The following is a 21,935-nucleotide window of genomic DNA, read 5'->3' on the forward strand; positions in this document are numbered from 1 at the left end:
CTTTGTTTTGTCATCAACACAATGAGTATCTTGTACAGACTTTATGTACATGTAGCGTGTAATATAATAGTACCATTGACAGAGTTAGAAATCAAGGGCAAATTGGTGAAAACTCAGTGTAGATCATCTATCTTTTGATTACAAAAGTGAGCTAGATTTTTTAAATTTGAGGGTTGCTTTTTTTCTTTTGGAACTTGACAGGTTCCTTTACTCTAGCATCCAAGTACATAATTCATTATGTGGTACAAAACAGTTAAGTCTGAAGTAAAATAAGTTTTTCTGCTCTTCTGCTGTGTGCAGATAACAAGAAGGAAGAAGGGATGAAACTGTCTTCGTAAGTGGTAGATGTAGGGATGTGTTGGAACTGGAGAAAGTCTGTAAAATTACCTTGGTGTTCTTTTGTTTCCCTGTAGTACAATTTAAAGCAATTACATTTAGGAAAGCTGTAGAAAGCTGTGACCCTCAAGAAGAAAAATTGGTCCAAAATCAGACTGAAAATGAGATGTTGACTAGTTTTACTATTTTTGTGCTTACTACTAAGACTTCATTTGTTTACATGGATATCTGTGCCATTTCCCGGAAGCTTATTAAGAGAGGTGGCAGTATTTTCCTAAATGAGAAATGCCACTAATTCTTTTCTTTGACCCCCAAGTATAGAAATCAACTACTTGAAAGTGAGTGTTTAAACAAAATGATGACTGATCTTTTTGTTCTCTGGGGGCATCTGGGGAGGAGTGGGTAGAGAAACTATTTTGCTTCAAAGTTAAGTGCCTGATAATAGTATGCCCTGAAAAAAAAGGTGTTTGTTTTTAAATACAAAGATGAAATAGTTCACTTGTGTTGATAAACACTGTAATGTAATCTGCAAGTAGATTGCTAGGATTGTAATTATTTATTGCGGTATTCATCCTGTGAGGCAGTGTATTCTAACTTGGTTTGAGGTCTTTAGCTGGCATAAGGATACAAATCTGTAATAGTAAATGGAATTATCTATAATTTACTTAGTAAAGTTAGAATGTAGTGCTTATCTGTGTATGGTCAGTCAGTGCTGGAAAAATAAGAATACTGGATGTATTATCTCTTGGAGATTGTCTAAAATATTCTCTTGTCCTTTCCACTACCAAGAGTCATGCATGCATGGCTACCTTTTACTGCAGATTGCACAACTACTAATCTGCTGGCTATGCTTTATTTGGAGCTACTTGGTGTCAGTGTGTTACCCATTTGCTCTGAAATGAAAAAAGAGAAAAACAGTGTTTGTGGTTGCTAAACAGGTAGAAGGAAGAAAACAAATCACGTTTGGGATCTGTGATCTCTGTCCAGCTATTTTTAGGTGTATGTGAGGCTTGATATTGCAGCTGATGCATTTGTTTTCCTATTGCCCATTTAGCCTGGAATTATCAGTTAATAGATGTGCAAAGCATTCTATCTGGCTTTTTTGCCTTTGGAATGTGTAGTATGAAAAGTCACCAGAGCAGTGTTTGGGGGGTGATTTGCCAGTATGGTTGTACTGTCATGTGTGTTTCTACTGCTGTAGAAGCAATTCTGTTTTCAGTTTAACAGTGTAAGATATTTGTGACAGGGCAAGTAGAAAGCACAGCATCAAACAGATCTGATGTTTCTAATAAGAATTTTTGCAGGGAAGTAGATTAGTTTTGCAGAACCTTTCCTATGCCTTAAGTGTGAATGTACTCCATAAAATGCACTCCACACCTCCAAGTATAAAAAGTGGATGCCAAAATACCTTTTTTATATTAAATGTTTTAAGAATGATTGAAAAGTAAACATTAATAGAAACTGGTTTTGCTCTGTAATATTTCACCATTATAAGCATTTCAACATTTCTATTCCAAACTGCATTTTTTTCTCTAAGGTGTATTGCTTCTTTTGTTAGTGTTTATAAACTTTTCCTTATTAATCAGTTTTCTTTGATTTGTCTTTTATTTTCATGAGACAATTTCATACTAGTTATGTTCTCAAGGGCTAAGGAGTAGTTTTAATCGTGCTGCTTTTGCAAGCAAGTTGGTTTTGTAGAATAAGAACTCAAAAGCACCTCATCTGAGGATGTGACAAAATGGGCAGAAATATGCATTTAACTGAGCTTCATTCTTGATGCTTTCAAAACAAGACGTTTAAGTAGTGGTTTAAAGCAACTAATTCTACATCTGAAGCATGAAAGCTCAGCAGTGGAAAAAATGTTAGGTTTGCCTTGGTATCCTGCTTCCTTCATAATCTTGGGTAATCTCTTCAAGTAGGAGATAGTTGTTCAAACACTTGAGAACCCGACATAAATATTTAGTCTGTCTGAAATCCAAAGAGTATTCTCTGTATTTCTCTATTTGGGTTTTTTGGAGGAAATGATGTGTATAAGTTAGATGCTTAAGAAAAGAAAATTTAGAAGTAATACCACTGTGGTTAGTAACTCAAAAATAAAGAAAGTTTTAATTGTGGAATTGGAGTTCTGTCTGTTTATTAATATAATTACACTTGCTTAATAGTGGGTGTGTGTTTCTGTTGTAGTATATATGAGGTGTGGAACAAATAGTTATTTTTCAGTGTGTCTTCCTTCTAAACACTGAGTCAGGAAATACCCTCCTTTGTTGTTCTTGTATTGAAATGACGCTGGTAACGTGATTTGAACCAACACCCAAGTAGATGCAAAGTCATAATTTTTAAAAATTCTTTTCTCCTGTAGACTTTATGTACTTAAGAATGTATATTTGTGGTGATTTTTCCTAGAGCTATGTGTTTCAAAGTGTTCAGACTTCATGAGTCTTATTCGAAGCTGGACTTTTAAATTTCATTTTTTTTAAAGTCATCTGATTTCCAGAGTACAGAACACTTACAGTCGAGTGGCTTTCCAGAGGATCTTTCTACGTAGTTCCTAGTTCTTGAGCAACTGTTTGGCAGCTTTGACTTGGGAAGCTTTTTTGAAGCCTCTCCTATAGTAAATTGTCTGTTTTGTTTCCAAATTGTTGCTTTAGCCTTGTAGATCACCTGTAGATTACAACTCAAAGGAAAATGCCATGCAATATTGTTGGAGTGCTTTATTTGTAATTATATGCACGCTCAAATGCTTTGGTTTAAACATGGCTTTTTGGCATGGATGCAAAGAAAAGGACTGTATTTTGCAAGACTTGAAGCTACATTAAAGAAGCATCACACCCTGATTTTAAAATGCTTTTATTGTTCACTGAAGAAAGCTTGGAGTGGTTTAATGCTGGTATCTTGTGGTGATGGATCGTGTTCTGATTAGAATTACCCCCTTCACTTGCTCTCTTTCTGGATTTATTTATCAAGCCGACCAGTGGTACAAAGAGCCTCAGATACTCACAGATACTTATTTTTTACTCTACCTCAATTTTAATGCCAGGAACAAAATCATTTATTGCAAGATAGGAAGAATGATTAAATGAAAAGTAACCTGTGGGTGGGCAGTACAACTAAGTAGGAACGGTTTTAGGATGTTGCCAGTTCTTGTTCATCTGCTATGATTTGAAATGCTCCTACTTAAGGTTTCAGTGGTGTCCCTACTACCATAGTATCTGGGTGTGTGTTTGGCTATTAGTGTGACCTTCGTTATCTGGCTGCTTAGGACCCATGAATTGTCATAGCAGAGTGTCGAGTGCCTTGTGTGTACAGTCGGGGGAGTACAGTCTCGTGTACAGGACTGGAGTAGAAAAAGCGTATGATGGAAAAGAGCTAGCAAGATTTCTCACATGTGTCCTGCCTCCTTTCTCCCTGTAAGTTCACTTATTCAAGATACCTCAGTTCCTTTAGTTCTCTCATCCTTTGAAAACTGCTGTGTGCCATTGTACTCATTGGCTGCAGCCCTTTTAGGCTACCTGCATGGCACCTACCTGTCTGGTACTGCTGTGCCAGTGGGCTGGGACTGGGTTAGACAGCACTCTCCCAGTTCTTAGGGTACTTCTGTAAAGAAAAGTTGAAGTCTGGGTCCTTTAGAAAACTAGATTAAAAAAAAAAAATTAGGTTGCGGGGATTCTGTTGAAAGGATTATGAGGTTTCCATGAACTATAGATATAGAAAAGGTTGCTTTTAAGGTTACAGAATTCTTTAAAGAAAGTAAATTCATTGTGTTCCTCTGATGATGCCTACAAAATATAAAATTTGGTGGCTGAATGCTTTAACACGTACCTGATGGGATGCTAAAGCAAAATAGGTTCAGTGTTGGAGAGTTGGCAGAGGTAAAACCCAAGGACATTGAAAACTAGTGGAATTCAGAATGGAGCCAATGTATGGCTGGAGATGACATGCTCTTCTGGAGTAGTCTCTGTTTTGGACTAATGCCTCACCTATAGCCAACCTATCACTCCTTTTTGTGGAAAGATGTTGATAAATTTTTTTTTAGAGGACACAGTAGATAAACTGCAAATCTTTCATGAAGAAGTGTCTCTTCAAGATGTGAAAGACCAGAAACCTAACAGTGAGTTTACTAGCCTGCATGATTTTCCACTAAGGTACTTTCAGGTGAGAGCTTGAAGTACATATTCATGTGAGTACTTGGCTTCAGTTAGAAAATCTTCTGTCATACTTTTTTGTTGGTTTATGGGTGGATCTTATTTTTTCCCTCTTTTTCTTCTGGGATGCAGTGAACTACAGTTTGCAACATAGTTGCTGCTTTTGCCTCTTTTGTGGTATTTTCCTGTTCCTTTTTTGTAGTGCTGGGGAAAGAAACCTGCCCTGAAGTCTAAAACCTAACGGAGAAGAGAAACTTTTTATAGTGTTTTGTTTTTGAAACTTACTGTTAGTGAAATTCAGTTAATCTACCTATTTGAGCTTATCTAGAAACCATAGCTTTTCAAATACTTTCACAAGTTACTTATAGCATAGTGGCTTTTAATCTTTCAATCGGAAAAAAAAATTAACCTTAATTGTTGTTAAGCTCATTTTAAATATTTTCCCCTCTGTGCAGTAGCTTAAAGATTCTAATGAACAGAGCTAAAGTTGGTTGGTATTAAATAGGATTGATCTTCCATTCTCATTTTTTAATTGTTTGCAATTACAGCATTAATTAGAATTGTAGTGCTTACTGGGTAACTTCTAAAGAGCCTTTGGATTTTTATTTTCTTATTAAATATTTGGATGCAAAGCTTCTTGAGTAGATTGTATGAAAGCCAGCTGCAGTAAGGTGCCTCCTACTGGATACTTGCTGTTACACAACTCAAGTTCTGGCAACCAGCTTTAGGTACCAAGTATTAGTATATTAAACTATTGCTTGGAAAAACAAAGGAAATATCTTTGTAAAGCTTTGGCGATTGTCCGTAAGCTAAATTGATCTGTTTCTCATGTGGCATTTTGGTCAGATCCTAATTTCTCTATAAGAATTCTTTCTTTATGGGCAGAGGTTTTTGTGGGAAGAGACTTCTACTTCCAAGTGTGTGGATGTAAACCCAAAAATTTGGCAAAAATCTGCCTGCAATGTAAATGGCTTTTGTTTGTTTTTAAACGTGATTCTGTTGCAAACATTTTGTTTTTTCTATTCCATATATCATTTTCTTGTCAATCTCATAACAAATGCTGTGAATTACTTTACTGGGTCTCTAATAGATGAATTCAGGAAATTTTATAAAAACCATCTAATGAGAGACTGTGCTTTGCATTGTGTGGGTGTCATCTTCACTTTTGAAGCTTTGTGGATTTTTTCAGTGGCTCCCGACATAATTAATTCTGTCACAGTATTAGCTGCCTTCAGGCCATTTTGCTGTGTTTGTAGCTACATAAATACTTTTGTTCCAGGTGTTTTTTCATCTTACCATATTTTGGTTTATTTCTAGATAGAAATGTACTTGCTGGTTTTGCACATCCAAATATGCGCACACGTGCACACAAACACACAGTTACTCTGTCGATATTTAATTTTTTGTAGTAGGCTTGTTCAATATGGTGAGAACGGCATTTGAACCTGGTCCTTGTTCCTGTTGATAACAGGGTTCTTGGTCACAGTTTAGTTGAAATGAATGAGTCTGGTATTTTGATACTAGAATAAGGATAATCACGATGTTCCAATTATGCTTTTCTAGATGCTCAGATGTAATGGTGTTTAATGTAATGTGTGAACTTGGATACATCTTAGAGAAGGTACAAAACAAATGTTTTTAAAGATATGTTTTATATCTTTAATTGGTTATCAGATGGCCAACACTTGTTTTGATGCTACTCAACAGATTGTCCTGAGCTGTCATGTGCATGGGTAGGGTGTGAACTAAATGTTACATGTCTTGTAAGCAGTGACCTGTTAGAAGTCATATTAATACTGTTTCCAGTTCCTTAGTCCTGGATAATCATGTTCCACTGTACTGCAGCACTGATTTTTGAAGCCATCTTAGCTACAAGCCTAGAGCGAGATTCAAAGCAGGAGTCAAGCTTTTTGTACAGACAAGTGTGCTGTATGAGTTTAAAACAGCTTCTCTTCTTGTTGGCTGAAAATGTTAGTCTTGCCTGCAGTATCAAGAAATACTGACAACCCTAAGGAATAGGTTCATACTGTAACCAAAGTGATATTTTGGGATGGAGTATTTTTGGTCTAAATATCCAGTTGTATTAAAGCCCATGTGACCCATTAAATGTGATTCAGTATAATTGTTTTCCCTCTGGCTGATTTTGCAACAGTCAGTTCAGATCTCCCCTGCCAGTCCATTTGAAACAGTTAACATTTCTTCCATTTGTGTTATTTTTCTTTATGTAGTGTGGCTGTCACATGCAACTGTTTTGTTTTAGATTTTGGATATTTTCTGTTGAGTTTCTGAGCACGTTTACTGATAAATTAGAGTTTATACCATACTCTTGTCTTGAATTTCTCTTATTAAGGAGGATAAACATCTTCTAATGATACACCATATGAAGAAAAAGTATCTGATGGTTTTTTCCGATAGTTTTCCATACCAGAGTACTTAAGGCAGACTATTTAGATTAGTCAGTGGTTGCAGGGAAGACAGGCTGCTGAAGCTGTTTCATCAAATTATTTTTTTGTTTGACTTCATGTCATCCTTTACTTGAATGCTGATTTTTCTCTGTAGGTAGTTTACCAAGAGCACAAATTTGAGAACTCCCATACTCTATCTTGGAATGGTGCTAAATTTATGTCAGTGTTGATTTAAGCTGTGTTAAGTTTGTAACGATGCCATTCAGTATAGTTCCTTCCCTGTGTTAAACTTGAAGTGAAAATTTTTGTGGGGGGGTCCCGGTTTCTTAATTAAACAAGCACTTCTAGCTTTGTGTCAGTGAAACTTTGATTTCAGTCATAGATGAGACCTTAAGCCAGAATTATGCTGATAACTTATAACTGGAACCACACATCTGTCAAAGTTAATGCAAACTGCATCATTCTGCTCATGAGACTTCTCCTGTGAAGGCTAAACAAATGTGTCTCATGGAGCGGAGGCTTCCTCAGAAGGGCAAAAATGGTCTGTGATTTAAGGGAATTAAACTCTGCCTTCTGCAGTGGAAGGGCACTGATAAATGTGGGCTGAATAAAGACATCAAGTGTCAGTTCTAATAGCATCTATTTTACTGCTTGGGATATGTGAAGTTGTGTTGCTTTCTATGTAAGATGACAGCTTGCTTTTTGAAAAGAATCTGGAGCATTCCCAGGTGACATCTCAAACTGCAAACAGCAGTGGCTTTTAAAATAGCAGTTTTGTAGTCTGAGGTCATTATATGTTGAATTTTGAATTTATGGGCTAATCCAGAATCATGGGTCCATTTTCTATTGCTGAGATAGTGAAAACATGGTGACTCAATATTCTGAAGTGGAAAGAAGTTATTGGATATCTGTGGAAGACTTTTCAGTACAGTATCATGAGCATTGTGTTAAACCGAGCAATTGAGAAACAAACCACGGCTGCAATATATAATTATCAGATAAGCAGTTGGTGACACTTGGTAAGTTCTAAATGGCATTCACTGCACACATCCATTAGTTGTTGCTGCCTTCATCCCCATTGCCTATGTCTTCTATTTTTCAAGATAGAAATACTGTGTGGTGTATTCAAAAACATGGTAGGGAGGAATCTCGGGAATATTCTGTGTTTATTTCATGAAAGATGTGAGTGGTTCACCTGTGATGTAATAATCTGGTAAAGAGCTAGTTGATATTTCACCTATAAATATCGTCTTAAACCCTATGATGTAAATCTGTAAAACATTCACTTTCTATCTGTGTTGAACTGTTATCTATTAATTTGCCTTCTGCAGAGTTTAAAGGGAGCTGTAGGTTTTCTGAGAGTAAACTTTATTGTCTTGAAAGTCAGCAATTCTCATTTACCATCTGTTCTTCCTTGGTTTGATGTATGAGACAGTTTATTGTCAGTTCCAGTTATTTTATGCTCTGCTGTTTTCCTTATTAGCTCTTTTCATCTGCCATTGATGAAGATGGTTTTTTTTTTTCTTTTTGTTATCCCAGAAAATGCGTTACATGATATCTGCACAGTCTGTCAAAGAGGCTTTTGAGCTGTTCTTGTAATACTCTGCAGTAAAAATATTCTTCATGTAGGACTGCATTAAAAAAAAAAAATCAGAAGGGGCTTTTTAAAGGACCTGAAGATGCGTTTTCTTGGGTCTTGAATAAAGTGTGCTGGTGTTTTGTTTGACAGGCTAGCAACATAATGTTCAAGTTAGATTGTAATTATTTTTAAGGGGATGTACCTTCTGAACGTTTTAGCCACCAGATTCTAACCTTGTCTCTCCAGACTTCTGGCCAAAGACTTGGGGAATGTAGAAACCTTTGAGATGTTTGCACTGGTTTATCATTCACCATTCTTCTGTGCTCTCAGCAATGGTAGTTATGAAAATAAATGATATAATCTCTTTATATTGGTCCAATATATGACACTCCCAGCTCTGAAGACGCCAAAGGTAACCTTGTTAGTACAAGTCTTCTGATGCAGAAAGCAGTAGCTTTAAACAAAATCACAGCCGCATCGTTTCCATGCTCTCTGAAGCCTGTGTGAGGGAGCTGGTGCAGAGATTGGTTTGAGCAGGACAAAAGAAGCCCCTTTTTCCATACCCCACCTGTGTTCCATGGCAGCATAATCTTTGGCCTTTTGATTAACTTGAGTCAAACTCCAGCAAAGCCAAACCTTGAAGAGCATGATCTTGGTTGCTTTGTCAAAACTCCCATATGTCGATTACTGTGTCAATAAAAATAGCATTTTACAGTAACTTCTTCTTAAAAGTTGTGTTGGAATTTTTCAGTTTTTATTCTGTTAGTATCTTACCATTTGTAAAATTTTTGTTTGAATTATTATTTCAAGTGTATATGTATTGTCTCCTATTTCTTCCTGAGTAACTGAAAGTAAAAAACTAAACTAATTAGCAGTGCAGGGCAATGTCTTCTATCAATGATTTTGCAAGATCAATACCCACTTCTGCTACAATACAGGTAGACTTTAATCCAATAATGCATGGTACTTACTAATCCACTTAATAGACTAATACAGTCTAGTGGTTGAAAAACTGAATCCATATTCTTTCTTAAGAAAAACACTGTGTTTCTGAAATACAGTTCTTGCTCTGTACAATTGGATCCTTCTAGCCACTGTTGTTTAATAGTGAAGTCATTCTATGATCAAATACTTTTTACTGACTGAATGCAGAGAAATTAGTTGAGATCTGGATAATGAGGCCATATTTAACCTTTAAATATTCTGTGAATTGAAACAATTTGGCTTGAATTATCATGGGTATTTCAGCCTATACAATAAGTAAAAGGATGTGATTTTTATACACTGTTTGGCTGAGGTTTGAACTGAGGATAGTGCCCAAATTTTTGAGTGTGAATTTGTCTGCTGTGGTTGATCTATGTCAAATGGCAAGCATTCAGATAGCTGAATAAAATAAAACTGACTCAGAGGAAGTATTTTATGAGCTTTGCAGATACTTGGACTATTTGAGGTTCTACTCATAAACAGCTTCTGCTTTAAGTAACAGTAAATGCATTTATTCTACAACTAATTGCATAACATTTTATATACCTATCTAATTAGAAAGGAGTTGAAACCTACTATTCAATTTAGCTATTATGCTAAGTAATCAACAGACAAACTTCTAGGCACTGTGTGTGTGTGTGTGTGTGTGTGTGTATGTATACATATTCTTTTCCCCTATTTTGGCACTCTACTGAAGTTTTCTATTTGGTCTTTTTTTTTCCCTCTAAATTTCATTTCGAAGAAGTAATTTGCTTTTGGGGCACAGTGCAGAGTGCTCTAATTGTATTTCTAGTGCCTATTAAATGGTTTTGAGTGGCTGACTAAGACCAGACAAAGATACAGACAACAGGATAAGTAGGAAATTGGGAGGAGGATAATCTTAATGACAATAGATGAAATCATGACATGGTACTAATTTGGAGAAAACAGCTGTCTGTAAAGGTGGATGAAGAGGTCTCCAGTTATGTGCCTCCTGCAGTTTCTTGACTCTCCATCTACAGAGCTTTTTTTAAAAGGCTTCAGAATAGCTCTCCTGCAAATAAATGTTAAGCAGGCATTTCTTGCATGAAGTCCATGCCTTTGGTTTTGGAGAAGAATTTTGAGTTTAATAGTTTAGGGACCTGGCTGTTGATGTTTTCTTGCTTACTATTTGTAACTTTCCAAAACCACATACTGTTAAGAGGTCAAAATAAATATTTCTGTCAACTAGCACCATAAACTTTGAGAGGTAAGTGATATTTCAAGGAAGCATCACTGTTTGTTTGCATGCCTTTTTACAGAATCATGGTATAATTCATTTGGATAGAATCTCTCAAAAGTCATCTGGTGCAGTCCCTGTTGAAGGCACTTTCATGTGCTTTTTGAGTATCTGCTTTTGTTCTCTGTCAGGAGGATACTGGATTAGATGAACTAAGCAAGGTCCTGTTTTGGAGTCACAGTTGCTGATAATTGTCTGATGCCAGTTGCATTCTTGAATTTGTGGTGAAACATAAACTCTCCAGTCTGATTATTAAAAGTACTTGACAATGTTTCTTTCAAATCAGTGTATGGACTCAGTAGTCAAAGCCTTTCCAAAGACAGCATTGTCATGTAGAGATGCATCATATGGATAAGATGCTGCAAAGGTATCTTTGCCATTCAGCTTTCTTATTTTACCATTGAGGTAGTTTGTTTTGCCTCAAGAAAGGCTGAACTGCAGAAATGCTTCTATGTCATTTCAACCAGAAGTAGGGCTCAGGAAGATGGAAGATATTGATAGTTTGATGGGACACGGAAATCTTTGTGAATCTTAAAACCTTTTTGAATGTGTCTGTGGTTAAATTTGTGTCCTGACATGTTTTGCAGTTGCTAATCAGGTGAATTTAGGCCGCTCACAGTATCTGGTTAATGAGAAACTGAAAATATTTTACTCAAAAGTAGATTTATTTTTTTTTTTTTTAGCCAAAGATGAAAACAGAATTGCCTCAAAATAGATAGAAATGAATAGAAACTAGCATTTGATTAAATGGTATAAAATGACAGTTCTTATTTGAATTACACTAATTTGAATATGCAGAATGTGAAGACCTTTTATGGTGTTTGTCTTTTTAATAAATTGCTTCTGAAAAGATAATGCAATTAATGAGTAAACCTGTAGTTGATTATATTATTCCTCTAGCATCTTAAAACTGACATGTTATTACATCTCTTTTTGGGGGGTTTCTGTTACTAGTAAGATGAACTGCTGGCAGATACAGAGAACTTTTTCTGCTTACTCAAAAAAGGCTGTGTTTTTCAATATGTGTATTTACCAGTTTCCTTAAAACTCCTGCTGCCAGCTTTAAAACAAAAATCAATGTAACACATGTTGAACCTGATTAATATTTAAATAAGTAGATTTATACAATGAAATCATAATAATATAAAGAAAAGCCCAGTAACCATGCTTCACTTAACATGTTGTGGTTTTTACTTGTGTATTTCTAAGTGGTTTGATGTAGATACATCACACTAAGGTTAGGATATCCTCAACTTGTCAAATGTAAAAGTAAGCACTCAGGTTAGGGCTCTAGCCTCACAGTGAAGATGATTCTTTTCTTACTGTATTCAAGGGTTTTGGGAATACTTTTCATAACTTCTGTGTGCTGTTCATATTTGTGCTTTACAGAATGCTTCTTCTTGAGAAAGTGCCTGTATCAAAACATCAATAAAACGATGGAATTGGTTTTTTTGCTTTGCTTTTTTCATGTTATTTGTAGGTTTTTAATATGGAGCAGAAAACTGCTTCCTAATTCTCCAGCTGCTGAGAACTACACCTTTGTAGATACAGTAAAGTCACATCCTAGATAAGTGTCACATCTTAAGCTGCTTGTTTCTGTTCATGCAGAAAAAACAAACCTACTATCCATGCACTTCAGATGAAGCTTGCAGCTGGCTATTCTTGGGTAGGAAGAGAGAGTGTCTTAGCACCTTTAACTCTACAGAAAGATAAAAGATCAACTTTGACACAGAAATACTGCAGATTGTGGTGTCTTAGAGAGGTGGGTGTATGTGCCCAATTTAGATTGGCAGTAATTGCAGTATATTTCCCCATAGAGTATCTATCCTGTTAAAATAACTGGTTTTTTTCAAGTCACATATACTGATAGTATTATCTGAGTGACATGGACAACTCAGTTAATGTTACCTATTTATTATGAAGAAGCATAATTATGCAGTTTGTCTTGTAATAAGCTGCAGCCTCAATTTGCTGATCCCCTTTTTTGGTTTTTATGTAAAGCCTCTTTATAGATGAAGTTTATGGTAGATGCTGTTACACAGGGATACAAAAAGATGTAAACTCAGCTGGGTTTTCTTGATACAGTGAGAAGCTTTTAAATGAAGTGTCATTAAAAGAAATAAAAATAAACATTAAAAAAGACATTTTTATTTTCCAGCTAAGACTAAGATAACTAGAAGGATTATTTTTGTTTCTGTAGATGTTCACATGTGACTTCTTAGTTAAAGTGTACCTTGAATATATTTATGCTTCTGAGAATGGGAGATCAAGGGCTGTGTCTTGCATGCCTGTTTAGTTCAAGCTACCTGTTTAGTTCAAGCTGCTGTGTCATAGCAGTACTGTTGAGTGTTATTTAGCATTCTTTCATGTCCAGTAAATTGTAGAGATCTTGTTTCTGATGTTTCTGGCTGCAGCTTTTTTGTTGATACACTTTGAACCCTTCCCGGAAGGCTTTTTATTACTCACTGTTCAAAAACATTTTTAGTTCTTTCCACATATTCTGACAAAGTGACTGCATATGTCAAAATATATGTATAGCTTCAGCGTTATCTGCTTCTAGCAGCAAGCAAAAGCTGTGGTTCTTTGAGCTATTCTTGGACAAAGTGAGGACTTAGTATGCTGGGTGTGAAGGTGGGAAAGCACTGAAGAGGAAGGTGAAAACAGGAGACAAAGGAAACTTCTTGTATTCTTCTTAGAGTTGAGATGTAAATTTTGATTTGCAAAAATAATTAGTAATTGAATTTCCATGGATAAAAAGGCGGAAAAATGTGACTGGGACAGATATACCTGCTGTGTGCTGCTCTCTTGCATCGAGTCTCATAATTCAGATTTAGTGCTGGATGCTGCTGAAGAACTGTGGAATCCATGTGGCTGGCTGGTGATAAGGTGAGCAGAAGCAGCAGAGAGCTGTGGCTCATGGAGAACCTTCTTCCTTGGCTGGATCTGCTGACAGGTGAATTTCTGTTCAGCCTCTTCCAGTATGCCAAAAGAGGTTGCCAGATGGTACCCCAAACCCCTCAAGGATTTCTCTTATCTCTAATCTGCTGAATACCAGATCATTTTTTGATCACACTTTGAGGTGAGATCACTTTGGAATCATGAACTTGTGTGAAGTAGAGGTGGTATGTTCCATGTTCCTCTAAAAGATTAGGATAAATGAGTTGCCACTTAACAGTTTGTTACAAAGCAGGTTTGTCAGGGGAGGCTCATTGCCTGTCTTGAGTCGGGAGCCAGGTGTGCCTGGGACATACTGCATAGATAGACACTGTTCAGAATTAATGCAATTCCCTCTATTCTGTTTAAGCTTTTTGGAAATGCTCTGAATATTGTATCATGGGGAATTTTTTGAAAGCATTAATTCTCTCTACCTCTTTCATCAGAAGCTTTTTTTTTTTTTGCTGGTTTTTTTTTGTATGTGAGCTCATAGGGTGTTTGCTATTGAAGCCTTAAAAGTGTTTTGGTCCTGCCCTTTCTGTCATCAAGTACCACTAAATACGTGCAGTAATCCTCTGGGTAACTCTTCATCTGACTCATATGATTTGTGTCTTACCAAGACAGGTACTATAGAAGATTAAGTGCAGAATTAGTTCTTGGGCAGATGGGGTGATCCATTTGCTCACAGTCCAAATCTTGTTGGTTGCTGTTCTGAAGGGTTTTCTCGCTTTTTGCCTTGTAACTTACTGAGAAGTTGGGTCAGTTCACTGGTTTCAGGGGGTACTTGGCATAATGCTTGGATCTGAAGCCTCTCTCTGGAACCACAGATGGCTGAAAAAGAGTGCAGAAGAATATATGGAAGCTGTTCTGAAGCTATTTGTTTTTCATCAGCTCTTTTGAGATGTGTCATCCCCATCTCAGTTATGGAGACCTTGAGTGTAGGATACGGATTTTGTATTTTTTTAATAAACAAAACCTGGATATGGAAATGATGCTTCTGTGTTTTGGCTGCTTTTTAAGAGTCTTACAAAATAGCAAAGAAAATTTTGAATACTTTGTTGGTAAACTTTTTAATCCAAAGTATAAGTTTTGCTAAAATGCAGTAAAATTTTCCCTTTTTTATTTGATTATGTAAGTTGTTGTGTAATGCTGTTTTTGAAAGTTTTTGGGTGCTTTTTAGGACTTTTTTTCACCACGTCTCTATTTGCTCTTGGCCATATTTGAGTTTATGCATAATGACTATGACTTGAACTATGTTGATAATTTATCTACTCAAGCTTGTCGAAACTACTCCGCTTGCCTTTCAGAACAGGCGTCTTAATATCTCGGTTCTAAGCCTGCTAATTAGTAGTCAGCATTGATCATAAATCAAAACTAAGCACTATTGTGCATCCTGTACAGGATGAATTAAAAAAGCTTTCTGCCTTGTCACAGGCATGTTTTTCTTGGCACTTCTTGTTTGAGGGTATACGAAATGTAGTAGCTGTCTAATGTTGATCCTTCTCAGTTAAACACACTGAAGTTGTTTAAACAACTTCAACTTTAAAAACTTTAACAACAGTGTTTTAAAACAACTTTAAAAAACAGTGAGTGAAAAATATAAAGATTATTTTAAAGCTGCAGTGTTGCGGTTTTTTAATTAATTTTTTGTAATTTGTTTTTCAGTAGTGCTGATATATTTGCTTGTATGTAAAACTTGTATGCAAAAAGGTGCTCAGATATGTTGCTTTTTATGAAGACTCAAGATCTGTTATATAATGATGAGTTTCATGTAGGAGTATGTTTGCTATGTACTGTGTCATCCTTCATTTTCAGAATTTTAAGATCCAAAGATACTAAATTCAGTTTCTTTTAAGACATTCATGTATACTTGCCAAAACACTACTCAAAATAGCCTAACCATATTCTGCAGCATATTGCTGCCTGGGTCAATGGTCCAATGTTAGAATTATAAATAAAATTTATTCAGTGGGCTATGAAATCTCTGAGAATAGAAGTGTGGTTGCAAAAATTGCATTATTTTAGGTAGACTCTTTTCAGTTTTATTTTCTTGAGTGGGATTCATTAATAAAATTGAATAGAACTAATTGCTAGTTCCTCCCTAATGGCAGTCAATGGGTTGCCCGCACTAATTATATTCCAAGGCACCAAAATTATTAGAGTTCTCAGCTTTAGCTCTAGAAGGGAGAGCATCTCTGCTATTTTGTGTGAATGCTGCTGCCTTGGTTGGCAAACCAGCGCCATGTTTTGGTGGGGTTGGTGAAGTGTCTCTTGGCTCACTGTTGACAGCCTTAGGCCGTCTGAGGAGATGAGGGCTAGAAAATGCTGTTGTGCTATAGATGAAACAATGCTTCTGCATCTGAAGAGAAAAGGAGTAAACAGAGCAACAGCAAGGCTCTATGGAAGGAAGCTGGAGTCAAAAGTATTAACACAGATATGTATGAAATAGAATCTAAGGAAAAAACTGTTTTGGGTGTGTTCCTGTTTGGTTGAATAAAGCTTACTTCCTCACCCTCATCTCTGGGTGTGGGAAGACAGACCCTGAAGTTCTGAGGAAGAGGGGAGAAGGGAGGTTTGTTTCCTTCCCGGATTGAATACAAATTATACCCCTATAATTAGATACTTTATCTAGGAAAAAACTTTTATATAACTAAGGCCAGCAGCAGTGATCATGCAAAACAGCCCCTTGAGACTGGGGAAGTGTTCCGCATTCAGGTTTTAAATTTACTACTTTGGTAGCCTAACTCGGGATTATAGATGTTTGTGTTAAGTATTGGAGCTGTTCTCTCCCCATACCTTTTGTCTGGTACCAGAATACTTGTTAGTTCTTGTGAATGGAAGTCACAGTGATCAAGCTGCTGGTTGTCAAATCCCTTCTATTCTACCACCTTTTGATGACTCTTGGAGCATTTAAAAAAATGCTGAAGACTAAAAATGTCAGGTAATTAATAGATGCTGTTACTGCACATTTTTTGTAGAATTGTGAGACTTTCTGCCCCTGTGAGAGAATATAAATAAGCATTTGCTATTCTACATTTGGTGTTAGTTGGACAATTAGTTAGCACAAGTGTTACTGGCTAGCAAGTCTCACTTGTGTTCTAGACAGCTGTGTCTACAATTCAGTTTTAGCTCTGATTTAAATTTATTTTTGAAGTAGATCTTCTAGTTGTTTCCATTTACTGGGCTTACATTCATATAATGGGGCAGTCTGGCAGCATGCGAACTCAATTTCTTTCAGAAAAAATATTAAATCGAAAGGTCCTGTCGAGGATTACCCCTGATAAGGTCAATTTGTTGATTAGCACTTGGTCCATCTGCCTTGAGGCTTTCACCCAGAAAGAGAAACAGTCAAGAGGACTGAAAGATTAACATATGCCAACTGCGTGGCAGGAAGGGATGGCCACTGGTGTTTAGAAAACCAAACTTGGTTTTGCCAGTTGTGAAACAGCCTGTACAGCAATAGAATTTATAAACCTTTTTATAAGTCTATACTTGCAATTAAGCCCATAATAACTGCTTACAAATGAAGGCAATTTTTTCTGAGCATAGCTGTTTCCAGTAAAAGTATAAATGTGGCCTTAGGTATAGTAGTAAAGTCTTAGTTCCTGTAGTACAACTTTTTATGCAAATTTTGCAGTGTTTGGCTTTTCTTGTATGTAGGAAATAGTTCATATTTTCTGTTAGGTGAGGCTGATTTCTTTGAAAGGATAAAAGGAAGCAAGATGTCTATTACAAGCTTTAGAAGTCTGGGGGATTTTTGTGTGTAAAAACTCTGAGAAACTGTAAAAGTACATGATATATTTAACATGCAGGGTGTAAGTTGTAACTTTACCATTTCAAGTTAGATTGAATTAGCCAGAGCAATTCTGACTGTATTTTATTGATAGATTACTTTGTCAAGTGTTGCAAACTTCTCAGTAGTAAAAGCTCCTATTTTGTTCATCTTAATCCCATAAATGTCTTAAGTGGTTAGCATAAACAGGTGACAGTTCAAGATTTGTTGTGGGTTTGCTACATTTGCTTTTCCTAATGAGGAAATCAGCAGCTAGTTCTCTTTCTTCTCTGATGGATGGTGGGATTTTAATGATTCCCCCAACCCCATTTGTTCCCATTTGTGACATTTCAAGATGGTTGAGTAAGCATGAAGAGGGATGCAGGAACATAGGCATGGTATGTCTGTAGTAGACTTGAGGAGCTTACAAATATTTAAGTAAAGGTCTATAGTCATAATGATCTTAAGGAGAAGGAAGTTAATTTTAACAGCAAAATAAGCCAGTGAAAACCTCTTAAAAATCTAGCTGGTATTAAAAGTGTGACCAGGTTTTTTTGTGCTGCTGTACAAACATTGTGAAATGAATGTAGCTTGGAGCAAATCTGACCTAATTTGAAATAACAAATTTAATGCTAAATGGGTATCTTGTATCTGTTGTCAGAGTCAATATAGTTGAAAATGGCTCTTCTATTTCTTCTTGTGCTGCAGACATCACTGGTTTTTATCACATTAGAGATCTTAATGTAGCTCTTTGTGGGCTATTTATACTTATATAAGAAGTTCAAAAAAAAGAAATACTTTGGGACTAAAAGATGCCATCCAGGTCACTTTGTGGTTTCCCCACAGTTAAGGCAATTTTCTCTTTTAGTCATTGAAACGATGCCTTTCAAGTTAAAAAACACTGTAGGCGCCTCCCACCAAGAAAAAAACAAGACCAAAAAACCTGACCTGGGGATATGCTTTTACTTGGAGTACGTTTAGTACACTTGGTACAAGGACTTCAGGAGTGGTAGTTGAAGTACTTTATTTTTCAGGAAAGGTTTCTGTTTAAATCTTCATTGTTGATGCTTTTAATGGCTCCTTTCAGAATTACAACTGGGTAAGTTTTAGGAAAAGTTTTGACCCAAAAATACGCCAGCTTTGCATCCAGTCCTTCAGGATTGTTTCAAGCAGCAGAAAGGGCACAGCTTGTGGCTGTCATGGGGAAAAGAGAAACCCTTAAATCTAAGACAAGACAGGAGTACACATCTCATACTCGTTTTGCACAGCCAGGGGGTTATGGGCCCCCTGGATACTTCTCCATTAATTGGGCAGGCAACTAATAGACAAAGATATTTTTTATTTCTTTTTGAATTTACTGGTATGGTTCAAAGAAACAGTACAGCATTGTGATAGAGATTACAGCCCTGCATCTGCAGTTGAGGGGGTGGAATATGCTGTGAAATGTAGCTTTGGTGTACAAGTAGCGAGTTGGATCCAATTACCAGTGCTGTTGGTCACTTCAGTACCTGAATTGCCTCTGGAGCAGTTTAGGCCTATATTTCAAATGAAGCATTATTACAGATGAGTGGGGAGGAAAAAATAAATCTTAATGGAAATTTGGAAGGAAAGCTTTGCAGGGGCGATAGTGCCAACCTTGATGTTCATTTTACAGAATAGAAGAATTAAGATCAAACTGTAAAAAATAGCTAACCTGAAACACATGATAGAAAGAGGAAGTTTGTTATGGTTGTTTATGGTGAGTGTGTTTTTGGAAGGATGTTCCTGGGAGAGAAGAGGGCTTATTGATGTATGCTGTAACACAGCTCAGTGCAACGTATTTTTGCTGAAGTTTGACTCTAGCCTGAAACCATTTTCCACAGCTTTCCAATTGATTTTTCTGCAGTACTGTTTCACTGCAGCATAACTCGATACTGGAGTGGCTGGTGCTGCTCTTTGGTATTATACCCAATGTTGGACTCTGTCCTTATTTTCTCTCTGACCAGTGTGTGTGACTTAAGTGCTTCACTGTTGAGAATTCTTGTTCAGAAGCAGCATAGATTTGGGCTGCCTAAGTGTAGCTGCTGTTTTCAGATATAGTTAGCAGTTTATTTTTTGGTTTTATTCAAACTGTCTTATACTTTTTGAAGACTTCCCTACTTTCTCTTCTCACAATTCTCCTCATCCAACCCCAGGTTTTCTGTTAATTCTGGTGTTTGCTTGCATGCTGGTTTACCTTTGGATGGGTATTCATGTTTGAGACACCTTGCAGTGCAGCATAATGGCTGAACCTGCTGGCTGCATCCTTTTAATTCCCTATCCTTTAGGCTGCTTAGTTATATCTCTGTTTTTGTGATCTTGGCTTGACTGTTGTCTTGCCTGTACTTTTGAGAGCAAAGTTCCCAATAACACTATATAGGTATTCAAGTACAAAAAAACCACCCTAGTTTTTTCATCATGGTAAGTTTGAACAATAGCTGATGTTATTGAAATTGTAAAAGTCCCCCTATTCCCTCTTCTTTTTATAAGGCTGTTATACTACTAGTCATAGCATTTAAAAATGGCTAGGAAAAACCCGAACTTGCTTCTTCCTTTTCGAAAGTATTAGAATCAGTGGAAATTCCATGTCAGTGCCTTAGCTACAACTCTGTTTTGGAGTTCTAGACATCATCTGGCAGCTTTTCTTTTTTATATCAATACCAGCAGATTTCTTTGATGTGGCTCTTTTTTCCACCAACCAATGTGATGGTGGCAAACTGTCTTTTTCTAGGCTTCCTTCGATCACTTTTAATGTTGGTAGATCTGTAATGTGACCAGCATAAATTTACCACTGGAAAATAACTGGAGGTGCTGGGTCCTTTGAATGGTTTCCCATCAGAACGTGGCAAGGATGATGAGCATCACAGATGGTAATGTATGAAACACTGTGTAGGAAACCACTTTTTTATTGTGGCACTGGGTTCACTATTAGACTTGTTTATTTCAAAGTTTGTGTTTTTCTCATTTTCTCCTAGCTTTTCAATAATTGCACATCTTTAAAAACTGTAAAACCTGAGTGCATATTTTCATTGAAGTATCATGTGCTTGTCAGCTGCTTTTCCTAGACCAGGTTGTGGTGCCTTTTAGGAAAATGAGACTTGACTACTTCTCATTGCCAAAAAACCCCAAAACCAAAACACAAACACAAAAAAACACAAACACACACACAAAACAAAAACAAGCAACACCCCCCCCCACAAAAAAACACCCCAAAACTTAAAAGGTTGGCTTGCTTAATGAAAAACAGAACAAAGTGAAGGGGGGAGGGAATTATACTGTGCATTCCATATGTGGTCAGCCTATTTTTGTCTAGTTTTTCTGTTAAGCTGCTTTTTTTCCCCTCATTTCCCAATGTTTTTTACAGATGCTGGAATTCTCTTTTATGCTGTTTATTAATGTAGTGGACAATCCTTTAAAGATGCTTAGATGGGAAAATTTTGTTGATGTAGAGGGTGTCAGTGGCATGAGTAAGAGAATGGAAATTATTCATAATTTTTAAGTATTTAAAAAATCATGCCTCAGTGGCATTTATAAAGTGTCCCTCCAGTTTAATTAGAAAAACTGTGATCCAGCAATAGCAACTGTTCCTCTAGGCTGAAGTTCAGATTTTAACCTGGCATAAGTCTGTGCTGCTGCTGAAAAAACTAATAGCACTTGGCCCAAATAGGATTAGTGTGCAAATCCAGCTGGAGTGTTTTCTGGGGGCTGCAAGAAAGGTTAGCCTTCAGGTTGTGTTAGTCTGTTTGCAGCACAGCAAAGGAAAAACTTGTGTCAGCACAAATGCTGAGATGATGCATAAGTCAGTCTTGTAGGGTGGTATTTGAACATCTATCTAGGATATTTTTATACAGTTTTTCAAAACTGTATTTTGTGAATTCTGTATGCATCTGAAATTTTTGAGAGCTCAAGGAAAGAGCACAACCTGTAGCACTGCTCAGCTTAAGTCATGCATCAGATCAGCTGATATTGGTGGATATACATAACTCTGTACTTTGGCAACATGCTTTTGAGTTGACACTTCTTTAAAGCACTGGTTGTTGCAGTTGCTGCCCAGTGTGGTGTAGGATGAAGGCAAGTATTTGTTCTTGGTTTTAAAAGTACAACTTAAATGTTTGTAAATGACACATCCTTTAGTGTAGTGCAGTTGTGGCTTTAAATTAGTTTTGTGTTTCCGATTCAGGATGTGTGTCTCCAAATGAAACATTTGTGGAGTATGGTAATCTTAGTAGTATGCATTTTCAGATGACTCTCCAAGTTTTTATCAAATGGGAAGCTTTCACAAATAAACTGTAAACAAATAACTACATGTTAATCAGATGTATCTCACCTGGACTTCCATGCCTCACTGAAGTTTAACTTAGTTTTGTTTGTTTTGGTTTTTTATTGGGTTTTTTTTTGAAGTCTCATTACTAAAATGACTATTTCAGGAGAAATATGTATCTGATGTATCATTTTGGACAACAAACTAGAAAGGAATATGCTCATTGCTCAAATAAGTTTTTAAAGA

The 21,935-nt window shown here is 36.6% G+C and overlaps 1 protein-coding gene across 1 annotated transcript in view; it reads left to right on the forward strand.

The window, feature by feature from the left end:
- SEPTIN7 (septin 7) overlaps positions 1 to 21,935 on the forward strand; it is a 60,087-nt gene that overhangs the window by 927 nt on the left and 37,225 nt on the right. The gene's annotated exons all lie outside the window — the stretch shown is intronic.

This window comes from Lichenostomus cassidix, chromosome 2 (assembly GCF_008360975.1).
Source record: "Lichenostomus cassidix isolate B80296 chromosome 2, HeHo_3.0, whole genome shotgun sequence".
Classification (NCBI taxonomy): Eukaryota; Metazoa; Chordata; class Aves; order Passeriformes; family Meliphagidae; genus Lichenostomus; species Lichenostomus cassidix.